The 16,822-nt window shown below is 44.4% G+C and overlaps 1 long non-coding RNA gene across 2 annotated transcripts; it reads left to right on the top strand.

Annotated features, from left to right (window-relative positions):
• Positions 1 to 5,697: 5,697 nt before the first annotated feature.
• LOC123479951 (uncharacterized) lies at positions 5,698 to 16,462 on the top strand. Of its 2 annotated transcripts, none has more exons than XR_006655780.3 (4): positions 5,698 to 5,893; positions 9,873 to 9,968; positions 10,416 to 10,598; positions 15,787 to 16,462. It is a non-coding gene; the product is annotated as an uncharacterized lncRNA (long non-coding RNA). The 2 variants fall into 2 exon arrangements; XR_006655779.2 differs by lacking the exon at positions 15,787 to 16,462 and adding an exon at positions 11,337 to 13,783.
• Positions 16,463 to 16,822: the final 360 nt, after the last annotated feature.

Raw genomic sequence — 16,822 nt, 5'->3', positions numbered from 1 at the left:
GTCTATCACAACTGATAAACCTGCATTTTTATTGCTTTATTTGTTTGCTCTTCATCCCTTTGACATCTCAGCCTTTCCCTCTGCCTTTACTCTGCTTCTGCTTAACATACCTTCTTTCAAATTTCCTTTAGTGTGGAGCTGTCGGTGGTGAGCTCTCTCAGTCTTTGTTTGTCGAAAGGTTATTTTATTTGTTCTCATTCTTTAAAACTATTTTCACTCGATATAAGAATTCTACATTGGCGACTATTTTCTTTCAGCAAAATGAAGTTATCATTGCACCATCCTCTGGTTTCTGTTGTTGCTGCGGGGGGCTCAGCTGCAACAAAGCCACTCCTTTTACGGGAATCTGTCTTTTTTTCTCTGAATTCTCTCTGATGTCTTCAGTGTTCTTCATTGGCACTGCATCATGTCTGGGGGTGCATTTCTTCTCCTTACCTTACTTGAGATGTGTTGGGCTTCCTAAGGCCATGGTCCGGGATCCTTAATCAGTCCTCAGCACTCTGAGTGGACTGAGGAGGTCAGGTGCTACAGGCCATGGCCTTTGACCCTATGCTAGGTCACACTCTGGAATGACCTTCTCAGCTCTCCTACTGATGGGGGCACCATCTCATGCCCCGATTCTGATGTTAACTGTGTGAGCTGTTACTATCTACTTATGAGGCTCCCTAGTCTACTTATTAGTTCATAGCCCACCTCGTTCCAGAAGGCACATAGCCGAAGTCACGCAGTAAGCTTCTGCTGTCATCGGGGGCAGAGCCTCAGGGTTCTGGTTTTCCATGTACTGATCAAAGCACTAACCTACCTGTAGAGAGTACATGAGCCTCTTCTTCTTGCTACGCCTGACAGAGTTCTCGGCAGTTTTTATCTGTGTCCTACCTACTTATACAGAACGGGTCGCAGTGTTTGCTCTTATTAGTATGCTGAAAATATTTGCCTCCGACAGCTGTCATTCTGCATAACTGAATACAAATCATAGACACCATCTGGGATGTCAGAGCAGAGGGGATGGTGTCTGTTTGAATTTCCCTTCCGATTTAATTTCACAGTTTCTAAAAGTCTAGATTTTTTTTTTATGGTCCTCCTAGGGAAAACTAATTAAACAATTATCTTCTGAGTGATAAAATTACTACAAATTAAGAAACAGCTATGAACCAAATTCACAAATAATTATGTGGCAGGAGTGTGAAGAGTGCAGAACTAATGGAACAAAATTAATTAGAGCTACTGAGGGATCATGTTGTTTTTTACGAATTTCCTTTGGTCCCTGGAGGACAGACTGTCTGAGGACGCCTTACAACACTGAGAACTATGATTCAAGAAGAAATCTGAGCGGTCTCGCAAATGTATATGGCAAATGTGTTGAGTCGTATTGTCATGGCAGGTGACTGCGGGTGTATCAGAACCTTCAGAAAAACCAAGCTAGCCCAATGCAAGACGTTAGAACTATGGGCGTGAACGTGAATTCGGGGAGAAGGTGATACCTAAACCCCCTGCTTCCTTTTAGGAAGTTGATGTCAGAAAACGAACAAAGTAAGACCTCTGAAAATTATTTCTTCTATAGAAACAATGAGAAAACTGGTTTTAAAATGTCAGAATATGGTCTTTTTAACAAATGGTGCTGGAACAACCGGACATCCACATGCTAAAAATATATATATAAATCTAGACAGAGATCTTACCCCCTTCACAAAAACTAATTCAAAATGGATCATAGACCTACATGTAAAATGTAAAACTACAAAACTCCTAAAATGAGAGAAAGCTTAGGTGACCTTGGACATGTCTGTGATGTTTTAGACGCAACACCTAAGGCACCGTCCATGAAAGAGATGCTAGGCTGGCCTCCATGATTGTTAAAAGCTTCTGCTCTATGAAAGGAACCATTGGGAGAATGAGAAGACAAGCCATACTCCAGGAGAAAATATTTGTAAGACTGATAAATGACCGTTATCCAAAATATATAAAGTACTCTTAAAACTCAACAATACGAATGTAAAAACATCAATTCAAATGGGCCAAAGACTGTGACCCCTCACTGAAGAAGACATCCAGATGTCACTTAGCAATAAAAAGATGCTCCACAACATGTGTCATCAGGGAAATAGAAATTAAAAGACCAATGCGATGTTTCTTTTTACTCTGGCCACCTTCAAAATTTTATCTGTATCCTTGGTTTTTAGCACGCTGGCCCTGAAGTGTCTAGGTGATTTCTCCTTCAGCTTGGGGTTCTCTGCGTTTCTTAAATCTGGGATTTGTTGTCTTTCACTAAGCTTGGAACATTCTCAACAATTATCTCTTCAAATATTTCTTTGGGCCTTTCTGGGACTTCAGGTTCGTACGTATTTTATTGCTTGATATTGTCCCACAGCTCTTGGTTGCTCTGGGCTTTTTAAAAATTACTTATTTTTCTCTTTATGCTTTAGTTTGGATAATTTCTATGAACTTGTCTTCACATTCATACATTGTTTTCTCAGCTCTTCCCAGTCTGCTGATAAGCTCATTACAGGAATACTTCATCTCTAATATCATGGTTGTTTATTTACCGAATTTCCATTTTATTCTTTGTGCTAGATTCTAGCTCTTTGCACAAACCTCCCATTTGCTAACGCATGTTGTTCACACTTTCCACTAACTCCACTGACATATATTTCATATTTACTTTAAGGACCCTGTTTGATAGTTCCAACATCCAGGCACTAGCTGGATTGTTTTTGGTTTTTTGATAACTTTATGTCTTAACAAGTTGCTTTCTCTTGTTTTTTTGTGTCTCATACATTTTTTTAACCAGTTTTTAAAAAGTAGACAAGTTTTTGAAAGAGACGTTTTAGGTTCACAGCCAAATTGAGCAGAAAGCAAAGAGATTTCCCATAAGCTCCCTGCCCCCCCACAGGTGCACCTTCCCTGTTGTCAACATCCTGGATGTATGGAAACAATGTAGATCTTCTCGTCTCTGCAGTTCACACCGTGTGCTTAATGCTGGTTACACCATTGCCCACCAGCTGCATCACCCATGGGCTGCCCGCCAACACTGACTTCCAGGGACTCTCTCATCGCTGTGCATCAGTGATGAGGACCACAACTGCAAGACTTATCCAGAATATTCAGGAAAAGGTGAACAAGGATGTGTTTTCTGGTCAGGTTAGCTTTTCTGTTTGGAATGTTATAGCTTAAACATAGAACAGCAATACATTATCCAAACATATCCTCTCTTGCGCTCTTCAGAATGTAGCACCTGCTTTGTTAGACTGTTGATCTCTTTGAATGCTGTTGCACCCCCACCTTGCAGACACTGCCACCAGCAGGGAGGGTAGAGGGCCGGTGGGTAGAAAGCATGGTCCAATTAATGCAAGGAATGTGTTCTTCATCTGGCAAAACCGGCAGCATGTGGATTGGGAGCAAGGGAGGACGATGTGAGAGCTCGGTTGGGTTGGAAGGGCCCACTGGCACTGCGGGGTGATCATCCTGAAAGCACGAGGAGGAGATGGGCACAGCCGCTCTGGGACACTGCCTGCCACGTGTCCTGCAGGAGCCTGTGGAGGAGGTGGGGTGACTGCTCTGGGCCACAGCAGGGTGGGGGAGGGGGTGGAACACGGGCTGCCTCCACCTGAAATGGCCCTTAGGGGCTGTCGATGGGAGGTGGCACTGCAGTGGGAAATGGGCACACAAGAGCCAAGGCTGGCTTCCCGAGTTTGTGACTCGGTTTCATATACATGGAATCATATGATACGTGGTCTTTGCTGACTAGTTTCTTTCACTTAGCATGTGCTTTAATGCTCTGCTGTTGCAATTCTTTGTAACTTTATCTTTGAACTTGTGTCTTGTAAGCGACATCCTAGGGCACAATGGATATGCATGTGAGCAGCACAGCCCAGGCACGGAGCTCTTGGCTGCATGGCCAGGCATATGCACGTCTGCCCAGGGACAGGCTCGGCACCATGGAGTCCCCAGATGGCCAGGCCGGGACCTGGGCCATGATGGGTGATGATGACAGTGGCAGCAGCTGCAGCCAAGAGCAGTGCCAGTTCTTGAGGTGAGGCGGCCGCCCCTCTGTGCCCAGAGCTCACCCCTGCAGTGTCTGCAAAGACACTAACCCTGAGGTCTGAGTACTGAACCGCAACTGCGCATGCTCAGCCAGACTGGAACTGCGCATGCTCAGACAGTAAAGTCCATCAGTATATTATTCCAAAGGAAAATCATACACATGGGCACCGCATTAAAGCATACTGGGAAGTAACTAGAATTCTCAGAGTTTCAGACCTCCAGTTAAAACTGATTGAATATTGCAAAGCAAAGCAAATATCCACGGGCTTGGAAATTAAATGTAAAGGCCATTGTAACGAACAGTACTTTCATAAGAAGTTTCAAGTGAACCAATTATTAATGGGGAAAACTTTTAAAATTAAATTTTCCTTGTTATTAAAGATATGATTGTAGAATACATAAACAAGTGTTTTAAGTTATATAAAAAATCATGAAGCCAATTTCAAAGACTTTCACACAACTTAGAGGAAATGCCAGAGAAACCTTAAATGCCAGTGAGAAAATTTTAAATTTTAAATGTGATCCGTCGCCTGCATCTCTGTAGCCTGAGACTCCACGCGCACCTCCCCTCTGCAGAGCCTAAACAGGGCAGCCCTTGGAGAAGGCCCAGCTCTCGAGAATGCATCGCGTTGGGGATCGTCTGGACATCCCTGGCCATCGAGGACACCCTTGTGGAAGCACCAGCAGGTAAACAGCGCCCAGACTTAGCTGCAGCATCCCGCACAGGCTTGCTACCCGGGGTCAGAGCTCTTGAGAAGCGTGGCGAGCTGAGGTCAGAGGAAAGCTCCTCTCATCCCGGAATGCCGGAATAAAACACTGTGCATTCTCCAGCTCATTTTCTGTACCCCAGTCCACAGCCAGCCCTCCAGGGAAATTACACCTCAACTAGGAGTTAGACATTCTCGCAGGAGGTGCGTAGCACACAACCAAGATAAATGCGCAGTTGTATATGAGCCACTGTTTTTTTCTTATATAAACTTTCTGTTTTGGGTGTCCACCAGCTGAGGAATGGATAAATATAATGTGTCTAGCCACACAATGGCATGTCATTCATTTGGCAATAAAAATAAATGAAGTATTGATGCATGCCACGAGTGGATGAACTTGAAAACGCTATGCTCAGTGAAAGAAGACAAAAGACCACATAGTGTGTGGTTCTATTTCTGTGAAATGTCCAGAGTGAGCAAATCTATACAGACAGAAAGTAGACTGATGGTCCCTTGGGGCTTGAGTGGGGGTGGGGAGTGGAGACAATGGGAGTGACATCTAATGGGTACAAGGTTCCTCCAGGAAGGGACGAAAACCTTCTAAAGTCAAACTGTGATGATGGCTGCAAAAAAACGTTCACCTGTGGACTTTAAACGGATGGACTGTATGATACGTGAGTCATATTCACGATATAAAAAATGGTATTTGGGTTTTACAGGATCAGTGGATTGCTACAAATTGTAATTTTACTTTAAAAATTAGAACAGTCTCACTTCAGAACTGGGCCATTCAGATCAATAACTTTATGTGTAGGCAGTGTTCATAGGACTGAAGGTGACAGGGAAAAAGGGCGAAGTTATAAATAGCCCGTTTGCTCCTCCCGCTCTGTAACTTGACTCCCGGTCTTCCCTGACATCTTGTCACAGTCTGAAGCGAGGATCTTGTGAAAGCTGTTACAACACCGGCCGAAAGTGACACTTGTGCAGTGTGGCGTGTGCCTGGGGACGGAAGCTTCTAAATAAAGCTGAAGGCTGGTGAATCCGCCAGATTTATGGCTCTAATGAAAATACACTAACTCAACTGTAAATGGACACAACACCAACTGGAGCTCCATCTTCTCACATCACACTGTTTAAACCTTCAGGTACAGTATTTGGGGAGAATTAATTGCAGCGTGTTACATTCAGGTGGGGTCTCCTGAGACTTCACAGGGTCCTTTGGAGACAGCAGGAAGGGTCTCGGACAGACAGAGAGGCACGCCAGCCCTGCTACAGCCAGAGCAGTGGCAGAGATTTGAACAAATTAACTCACGGAGCCCATAAAAAAGCCCTGGGAACTGTTGCCCTTCCATTTAACTTCATTTAATGCTTTAGGATGAGTACCAAGGCACCCTACGCCTTTACTTAGGAAAACAACACCTGGGGCTTTAAACTCTTGGGAGCACGACCTTAAAAGGTCACAAATTAAGACTATTGCTGGTGAAGGTCCTTCTCTACCGCTCTGGGTTTTTCTTGTGTCTCTCTCATGAAAATTGCAGCAGGTGAAATGGCTTCATGAAATAGCTGGCGTTCCAGTCCTCTTTCAGGAGCATCCTGTTTGGGGCAGTTTTGCCTCCAATTCCTGGTCAGTAGGGATGAGCTCTCTATGGGATGGGCCATTCCAGGTTGGTGATGAGCCACCAGCCCCAGTGCTTGCTAGTTTCTGGTTCACCTTGGGGGACTCCCGTTCTCTCGAGACAGGGCCTTTGCATCTCATCGTGAGGCCCAGACTTCCTTGGGGACAGTCAGGAGTTGAGGGGGCACCAGCTCTGACCCAGTCAAAAAGGACCTCCATGAAACCTTCTGCCTAGGTATTTTCCCTCGGAATCACCTGGCATTTTGAACAATGAACTAAGGGCTATTTTTGTGCATGCTACCGCTCTGCATCTTGAGTTCATGACATAGGTCTTAGCAGCAATGGCCTGCATTCCAAATTCCCCCTTCCTGCAGTTTAAAATGCTGCTGGTCCTGGGTTATCAATCACCAGGTGGAGTTATCTAGTAGGACTATCTGCTTTCTTTAGAGACTGTCCCTGATGGGAAATTTGAGAGCTGTTTTTCACGGATTCACATTCCTTGTACCCTGACTTGATTATATTTTAAGGGTGTTTTCAGGTCTGAGTACCACTGAGGCCTCCAAGAGGCTAACAGCCCCAGGTCTTCCTCTGTCTCCCTGGGTCCTCCATCCACAGCTCTCATTCGCTTCTGCCCCCCTTTTAAAAACTGGTCATCCAGCTTAAAAATATCACTCACTATTCTACATATGCCCTATGAGATTTTATGTTCCCTATTCTTAATTCAGGAAATGGGGTGATCTAACATCATTTCTTTCAAACTTTTATTCATGAAACAACCTTCCAATCTAATTTAATCTTTTAAGTGAGTTTATTCATACCAGTTACATTAGTAGATTTGCCTTTCTTTGTTAGTTAATAAATAAGCAGTCCTGTTCCTTTAAATTAAAATGCAGACAATGAAGAAAGAATGGGAGAAGGACAAGGAGATAAGAAGAGCAGATGACCAAAACGTCAATGCTAACTTTGAGATTCTCTAGTTGATGAGGTTCTATATGGTGGATAAGCAGAACAGTTCATGTCTTTAGAGCAATACTTATTCACAAGGCTGGTGGTGGTTTGTTTTCATAATAGTTTCGTTAAGATCTATTTCACGTACCATATAATTCACCCATTTGAAGGGTATAATTTAGTGGTTTTAATATATGCACAGAGCTGTGCCACGATCACTAAGTAATTATAGAGCATTTCTTCCCTCCAAAGAAACCCCGTGTACCTCGGCCGTCATTCCCCAGCCCCTCTCCCAGAGCGATCCACGCCAAGCATCTGCTTTTCTGTCTCCGTGGATCTGACGACTCCAGACATTTTATGTAAATGAAATCCTGCCCCATGTGATCCTTTGGGACTGGCCTCTTTTGCTGAGCATAATGCTTTCAATGTTCATCGATGTTGTGGCTTGTACAACACTTCATTTTTTATTATTATTACCAAATAATATTCCACTGTATGGATACACCACATTTTATTAATCTATTCATCAATTGATGGACATTGGGTGGTTGCAGCTTTTTGGCTATTACTACGATGCTGCTGTGAACATCCGTGTACAAGTGTTTGTGTGAACATACATCTTCATTCTCTGGGGTACGCACCTAGGAATGGAATTGCTGGGTCTGCGGAAACTCTTTTTGCCCTTTGGGAATCGCCAGGCTGCTTTCCCAAGGGCCACACCGTTTCCCATTCCTACCAGCAGTGTGCGAGGGTCCCGGCTTTTCCGCTTCTTCGCCCACAGTTGTTACCATCTCCTTTCCATTGCAGTCATTCCAGTGGGTGTGAGGTGGTATCTGGCAGTGACTGCTTCTTTTTAAAGTGCTGTTGAACATAACTGGGCCATGATGGGTAAAAAGAAAAGAAGACTTTAATAGTTATTGTCGCCTTTGTCATCTGTCAGAGTTTATATTTCCTGGGCTACTAGATGTTTAGATGAGTGTTTCTCAGTCATTTTTTCCCTGACCTATGCTCCCCTTGGAAAAATGTTAAAAAGCTTGTGACTCCTGAAGTTCTCAGATACCTCCTAGGTTGAGAATCATGTTAGCCTATTATCTGAAGCTTTCTGACTTCACGGACCAGAAGAATAACATTTCCAATTTTGTATTTGGCCAGTCATCCACTACAGTAAACATAACTTCATCAAATAAGGGACATTTCGCCCTGAAAACAGTAGAAGAACTATTTTAGGCTAAAAGATAGGGTTTTTTTTTTCAATCTTACCTACACACGCACACCACCTTACCGTCCTTCCTTCCCAGCATTAAAATTCTAGTTTCCCGTGTGGATTCTGTGAAATCGCTGGTGAGGACTATGTGGAATAAAGTAGGTTTTCTCGCAGGCAGGTGGCAGGAACCAAGGACATTCCTACAGCCACCTCCACAGCCACTTCAAGCAGCTCTGTGCCCAAAAGACAGGCCCTGCTTGTCCTCATGATCTGGGCATAAAATAGGGCTTCTTTCATGGAGACCCAAACCAATAGATGAGATGCCCATGGGAAGGTCATAATGCAGGGGTCAGTCACATCCCGATCGACCTTGGCCTTTCTCAGAGTGGGACACTGAGTCACTATGTGTCACCTAGTGTGATGCCAGAAGAAGTACACAGCACCTCACGTGAAGGATTCTGGACTGTGACGGTGAACGCGAACCTATCACTCAGATATCTAGGTCTAACTGTCCATTTCCAGGAAACACGGGAGTTCGCAGAACACGTGAAAGGTACCACGAGGGAACAGTCAGCCAGCAGAGACTGAGGCAAAGTCCACAGACAAAGGCCTCAGTCTCTTTCACATATCGTAGCGTGTAGAAAAGCGACTCCTCTAGAACACAGAGACTGCAGACACAAGGCCCCCGAGTGTGATGTGGGATACCTGCTTGGGGCCTGCTTCAAACAAATAACCAGTAAAAATACATTTCTAAGATAAAGTGGGGCATTTCAAATATGCTCTGGACATTAGTTTATACTGAGCAATGGTTATCAATCTTCGTCAGTCATAAATGTCAGAGCGGTTATATTCTTTGAAAAGTCCTTATTGACGATGCACACTGAAGTATTTATGTGAGGCGTGGTGTCTGAGCCTTGCTGCAAAGCACCCCACGGAGCCCCGCAATGTGCAGCCCAGTGAGCCCCGCACAGCTGGCTTCCCATAGCAGGGGACTGTTGTCAGAAGCCAGCCCTCCGTTCCAGCCCTTACACCGCGGTCTCTTACATTACTCTGGGGAGATAGTTTGATACTAACCCACTGCTTTAAATATGATAGGAACTCATGACTCCTCAAGCCACCAAAAGATTAAAGTGAAGTAAAACTCACCTTTGACTAAATGGATGGCAAATTATAGAAAAACTCCCAGTGCTCAAGCATGGAAGAGAGGTGTCGTGACTGAGAGCCCAGGAAGTGCCAACTGGGTAGCCTGGAGGGGACAGGAGAAACACAGTTTTAACCCTGGAATCATAAAACCAAAAGGTTGTTCATTTTTGTCTCATTGTTGATCCCTCAATCCTGTTACTCCTGACAATGACAGGTTCTGCTCAAGGCGAGGGTTACGATTTCCATGGAGAAGAATGAATGGCCTTGGCCTTCTGCATGCACAGGCCCTGGCAGCTGAGTGTGTGAGAAGGTACATAACTTGCCACATGCCCAGTAACCTCTGACGCAGCTGGCCTCCCAGAGCATGGTAGGCTGTAACCAGAAACCAGTCATTGGCTCAAATCCTTACTGACTCCCCTAATTGCTCTCTTGGACAATGTCTGAGGGGGTGGCAAAGCCACATGGCAGAGCTCACACCAATGTGGATGAAATCATGTGTTCTAATTCAAGTCCCTGGGCAAGGAATTGGGGCTAAGGGACCCTAAACCAGCTCCCAGATCAGTACTGTCTAATAGAAATGTGGGAGCCACAGGTGTGATTTTAAATTTTCTAGTAGCCATAGGGAAATTTAATTTTAATAATATTTTCTATTTAATCCAATATAATAAAAATATGATCACTTGGTTATGTAATAAATTTTTTAAAACTGCTATTGAGATATTTTACATTCTTTTTTCTTTTTTCTTAATATCCTAAGCCTTCAACACCTGGTGTGCAATCCACACTTTAGGCACATCTCAGTTTGGACCGACCACATTCCCAGTGCCCTGTAGCCACACGTGGCCACTGGCTGCCATATCGGACCATATGGGTTTACATGATTGATGATAAAATTGCACAGATCTAACCTGGAAAAACTTCAGCAATGCACAAGTTCAAGGTAAGTCTTTTATTAGCAGGGAAAACATTAAATGTTAAATTCTTACATGTTCACCTCTGTCTTCTGGACGAATGATGTAGGGGACTCTAGTCAGCATTAGACGTGAGCTCAGCCTCCTTTTGCAGGTCGGAAGACTGCATTGCATATAAAGAACCACGAAATGACAAAACTTGTTTGTATAGGCTTCTCAGTGTGGGTCATGTGAGTATATAATGTTTAAGTCCTAAGAGGAAAAAAAATTAGTAACAGCTAGAGAATTGTTGAGAGAACTAAGCCAAAACTATTCCCCAAGTTTTATGGTTTAAGAACATTTATGAGCCCAAACACTGGCTAAGAACCAAGCCCTGAGTGGAAACTTACGATGCCCAGCTATACCCCACAGGGGTCCGTCCATCCTTGTGCTTTTAGTTCCATTAAATTCATAGCCATCCCCTCCCCTTACTGCCCAGGCTCTGCCCAGCCTGTGTGTATTCCCCTGGTAACAGTAAGCATGTTTTACAGGCTGAGCTCAGGTGCCCCAAACCCTCTTCACTGAGATTCGGGAGAAGGCAGTGCCCTCTCTCGCAGGAGCCCGTGCCTGACTACAAAGAGGCCAGCCCGTTCCAAGGTGGGAGCAGAGAAGCACCTGTGCCAATTAAATTAAAACTAATCAAGTAGCCAACATGGCTCCCCAAGCTATGAAAACTCCAAGAAATAGCACTACTTCTTTTTTTTTTTTTTTTTTTTTTTTGGCTAAAGACAATCAGCACATGTCAAAATACAAGGTTTAGACAAATTCATGAGGACCAGAAGCATCGGCCTTGGACTCACTGGACAGTGGCCAATTGGGAGCTGATTTAGTTTGAAGGTCACTTTTATCAAGATCCAACTGAATGGAAGCCATAGTATCCAGTATTATTTTAAAACTTCACACAAACATCTGCTTCAGATTTGTGAGCACTGGCTTGTCTCACACTATTGTCGTTATTGGATGGGGGAGTGTCATTATTTTGCAAGTCCTGTGATACTGCTGAGACAAAGACATAAGCCCCCTTCTGCCTTTTCCCATGGCAGATGCCAAATACAAGGAGCTGCCATTCTTCGGGAAAGAGAGAAGGCGGAATGTGCCAGGGGGCCCACGGAAAAGCCCTTTCAGGGGCTTCTCAGCCATTTGCCAGTGTGACTCTTCCCTTCATCAGGGAAAATGTGGGCTTGATAAAGTGCTGCTGAAGTTCCAAGAACATGATGTTGCAAGGTCTGGGCTGTGCCCTTCACCAAAGATGATTAATATAACATGTAACAAAGGACGGAGTAGAAAGTAGGAGGGTTCTGCAAAGCTTTTTCACCTAGTCACAAGAAGGCAGCCCTGCTAGTTCTTTGTACGTCCACCTTACTGCCTTTATTAGAAAGCAGAGGGCCCACTGCCCTGTGTCCCATATGAGAGAAGAAATTCTGATGGGATGTGATCGCTGCCATTAATCTGTTATTTTTAAAAAGGCCCAGGAGCTCATCCAGGAAGACAGGGACCAGTTCCTAGCCCCTCAGCCTGACCATGGATGAACTTCTCTGTTTATCTTACACCTGAGACAGAAGGAACCTTCTGTATTTAGACTTTGAAGACAAAAAGAAAGAAACCAGCAGAGAGCTGAGAAATTGGTGTGTGGGACAGCTTATGGCAGAGAAAATAAAAGGAAAAAAATGCAAATGCCCCTCTATGGGAAAAAAAATAAAATTGGATTTGGACCTTGGATCATATGCTAAGGTAGACTCTACCAGGACCGAAGCCTTCCTTTGTAAATGATAAATGCTGTACAGTTAACAGAGACAATGTCAGAGAATATCTCTGTGACTTAGGGATGAATTAAAGATTTCTATTCAACAGAGAACACCATGAAAAAATTAACAGAGATCACAAATTAAAAGATAATATTAGTTTATATTCTCAACATTAATTTTATTAGCATCTTGACTATTTTAGAAACTCCTGAAAATCAATAAGAGAAACCCAATGATAAATGCATAAAGAATTTGAGCATGCAATCCACAAAAGAAAAAAGCTACGTAGCTCACAAGCAGATAAATACTCAAATTCCTTAGTAACAGAGAGCCATAAGTAAAGAGATATAAGTTTATATCCATAGATGGGACAACAACTACAATGCTGGACACTGGGTTGCAGGAATCCTCACGTACGACCTCTTGGTACCATGTGGATGGTACAGACATTCCAGAAAAAAATCTACTGGCATTTAGTCGAATCTAGTTTGTGCATGCCCCGTGTCAAGCTTTCTGGTCCTGGTTACAGAATTCTCACACAGGTGCAGTGAGAACTCTCATTAGGGAAGCTTCCATGAAAGGTGGCCATCCATGGACAAACGGATCAGGAAACTGAGGAAGCAATGGTACACACAGCGACGCTGGAGGCCCTTCAATATAGAGTAATAAATTAAAGAGGAAACAGAAAAACGTCCAGAGCACAACGCCAGTTTTTTGTGTGCACCCCCCGTGACCATACTCAAATAAAAGTATTCGTAGCAAGCACACTGGGATGACAGCCTCGGATAACTGATGAGAATGGGAACATGAGGACTTAACCAGTCCAGGAAGAGGGGGCATCTCGTGGACCACAGTGAAAGTGCCATGAACTGAGGAACGTGATGACCCCGACCCAGATTCCTGCATCTAAAAGTGTGGGAGCAAACAACAAAGTGGGGAGACCTTTTGATTGATTCCTGTTTCTTGGAGTGCTGAATTTTCTACTTACTTAAAAAAAAAATTAATTCTGGCAGGGGAAGAAGGTTCCCTTCGTCTTTGGCCAAGGACTCCTCTTAAAGAATTGGAACTCTATGAACACTTTTTCATGCAAAGCAGCAGCTGCAGCTTTTGCAACAATAATCTAAACCAAGATTCTGTCTTTTGAAATCTCCACCAGCCAAGAATATGTTAACAAGCTTTACATTTTGGTTTGTATTATAAAACAATTTTGTTTCACTTTCTACACATAAAATTGTATCGTAAGAGTGAACACCTTTTAAAACTGCTTACACTTATATGAATGACCTGTTTTTGCACACAAAGTACTCCAAAAGCCAGTGGCTTAGAACAGCAAGCATCTTCTCTCTCACAGTTCCCGGGGCCAGGATGTCGGGGGTGGTTTGGTCGCATGGTGTGGCTCAGGGTCCTCGTGAGGTCACAGACAAGATGCCACCCAGGGCTGCCATCTTCTGAAGGCCTGACAGGCTGGACCGTTTGCTTCCAGGATGGTTCTCTCACACAGCTATTGTTAGGAGGCCTCGGTTCCCTGCCACGTGGGCCTCTCCGTGGGGCTGCTGTAGCAGCCTCGTGGCTTGGTGGCTGGTGTCCCCCATGGTCGGTAATCCAAAAGAGAAGGCAAGGAGACACCATGGTCCTTTTCTCCACCTGGACTTGGAAGCCACACACTGTCAGCTTTACATCACTCTTCATTAGAAGTGAGCTCTGAGCCCAGCCCTGCTGCAAGGAGAGGGAAATGAGGCTCCACCTCCCGAAGGGCATATTGTTAAACCCCCACACTGGTTGGACACACTGCCCCTCGGGGCCTGCCCCTGACCTCCTTCACACCCGCATGCTATTGTAAGTTTGGCAGCACCCCCTTAGAAGTTTCCTGGCCCCTATGGTATCTCTTCTCCCTCTTGGGCTGTATCAAGGTCCCCTCACACAGGCCCCTGAAAGAACAGCCTAGGTAGGTCAGTGCTTTTGAAAGTTCAGGTTTTGACCCATTAGTGTATCTTGGTCAATTTTCTTTAAATAGGTGAGATGAGAAAACACATGCCTGTGTTTCATGTAGTATGACTAAGTGTCACAAACATTTATTTCAACTCCATTCACTCATCTGCTTAAATCTTTGCTGAGGGCATACGATGTCCCAGGCAATGTCCTGGGCACTGTTTTGGACACTTGGGGTAAATAAGTGAACAAAACAGACAAAGATCCCTGCTTATAGTCTAGTGTAGAGATACAGATCATTCAAAAAAAAAAAAAACCTAATAAAATCGATTATTTAGTATGTCCAAAGGCTTGATGGTAAAAGGAAAAAGTAGAGTGGCATCAGGGGCTCCAGGAGTCAGAGGAAAACAGGTAGCCCCCTTGAGAAAGTGGCAAAGAAATGACGCATGTGACTTGTGCATGTGTATGGGTGTGTATACATGTATGTGGGCCTGCATCTACTGTAAGATTAATTTCTGACCATGAATTATGAAAATCACCGCCCCCAGACTGCATAGTAAGTGCGGCCCAGGTACAATGGGAAGGAAGAAGGCAGGCAGGAAAGGAAGAGGAACACCCTTTCCTCCCCTCAGCTCCCAGCACCAGAGCCAGTAGCTGTTCGGCGAGGAATGAGGTTGGGCCCTGTTTCATACCAGCACCTCTGCAACTCGCTGGACCCAAGCCTTCTCGTTAACACTCATCCCAATGTTTAGCAGGCTCACTAGTAAGTTCACACTTGCCACGAGCTATGGTGTATGCTATGGTGTATGCTATGGTGTATGCCGCATAAAGAACAACCCCTGCTGTGCCAGGAAGCGTGAGCGGGTCCCAAATCCTGACGAGGTAGGAGGAAGTGGAGGAGGGAAACCAGGGAAATTTCTGGAAATTGCAGTTACAGGAAAGACTGTGTAGGGAGAAGGATTTCTATCAAGAGAGGAAAGTCGGTGCAAAGTCCTGGAAGGGAGAACATTACGGCATAAAGAGAAGACGAATGCTGTGACTCTAAATGGTGGGACAGTCGAGCGGTGAGATCAGAGCCAGATGGACCTTACAGCCCACGTCAAGGCCCTTGGGCTTTATCCTGAGAGCCACGTGGTGCCATCAAAGGGTTGTAAGCCGGGAGAGAGTTGTATTTCAGGATGTTGAGCCGGGCAGAAACGAACAGCAGCAGTGTAAGCATTTATGAGGTGTGCAGAACAGTCTGCGAGAGAGCGGAAGAAAGTACTAGATTTGCTTTTTCTGAAAAACCGTATTAAGCTTTACTGTTTGATACATATTTAATCTACTTCATTTTAACCTATGTAATATATAATATCACCATTTAATCTACATAATGTACTTGATCTATTTAATATGTAGGTTTGGGCATATCATTATATTTATAATTTATAAAAGATATATATTGGGGGAGAGCAGGCTCAAAAACTATGTTACTAATAGGACTGTGCAATCCAACACACTTCAGATACGGAAGGTGACCGACACGGTGCCCGCCTCTCGGTTCCTGAGGGCTTCATCACAGCTCTGTGCAGGAGGGTTCCAACCAGGGGCTTCTTCACCACTGAGGAGCCACTCGGCTCAGTGATGTAAGACCAAGTGAGAGGACTTCACAGCCAGCACCCCAACTCCGGCCCCAACAGAGCGATTTCAGGGAAATGGGGGAAACCCTACGGTCCAGCAGGAAAGACAGAAACCGGAAGTCCTGGCAGGACCCACAGGAAAGAAGCTAGCAGGGCCACTCGGCAAACATCCTCCAGGTTGAGAGAGCCTCAGTTTTGGCTGCTGTTCTGTGACAAGTCTGTGTAAGAGGCACAGGGTAAGGCCTCTTCATAAATGTCGTGTTTGACCTTGAACAATATTCTTTTCTGAGAGGCACTGCTAACTGTTATAGAGGCTGTTGTCATGGTTACTCATGGTTGGCCATTCATTGTGAGCATGGAGAGCTTCGGCCACCCTGGCCGTCCTGCTGGCAGAGAGGGTTTCCATGTTAAAGCGGCTCCTGCACCACCCACGCCCTCTCTCTACGAGAGCACCTGGAGCTCTTTAAAGAGGAAAAGACTCTTTGACTGTCTGTGCTGTTTGTCTACTGCGACTGCCTTGCCAACAAGGTGCCTTTGAAAACGTGTATTTCCTTATCGGAAGCGGCTTTGTGTTCAGTTTCCACTGAGGATTTACTTTTCCCTTTGCTTTAAATTGAGTGTGTGCAAAGTAGGATTTTGCAATTAAGTTTTGTTTATTGGTGCATACATGCCTTTTTAAAAAATCTGCTCTGTGCAGCATTTTCAGTCTGTTTTAATCTTTTACAATCCTCATCACAAAATAATTAATAGTTGTCAAGTACACACTGAAGTTTTTCAAGTGTCAGCCTTTTTCAGAATACAGTTGAAGTAAAGTATAACCAATGAATAATGTAAGAATGTAGATATTAGAGTTTGATAAATTTTTATTTTGCCCCCTGTATAAAGTCCTTAAGCATCACTTCATTGTTATCCCATGGTTCG

The sequence above is a fragment of the Desmodus rotundus genome, chromosome 13, assembly GCF_022682495.2.
Source record: "Desmodus rotundus isolate HL8 chromosome 13, HLdesRot8A.1, whole genome shotgun sequence".
NCBI classification, from domain to species: Eukaryota; Metazoa; Chordata; class Mammalia; order Chiroptera; family Phyllostomidae; genus Desmodus; species Desmodus rotundus.
This window is presented reverse-complemented; position numbering and strand designations above follow the sequence as displayed.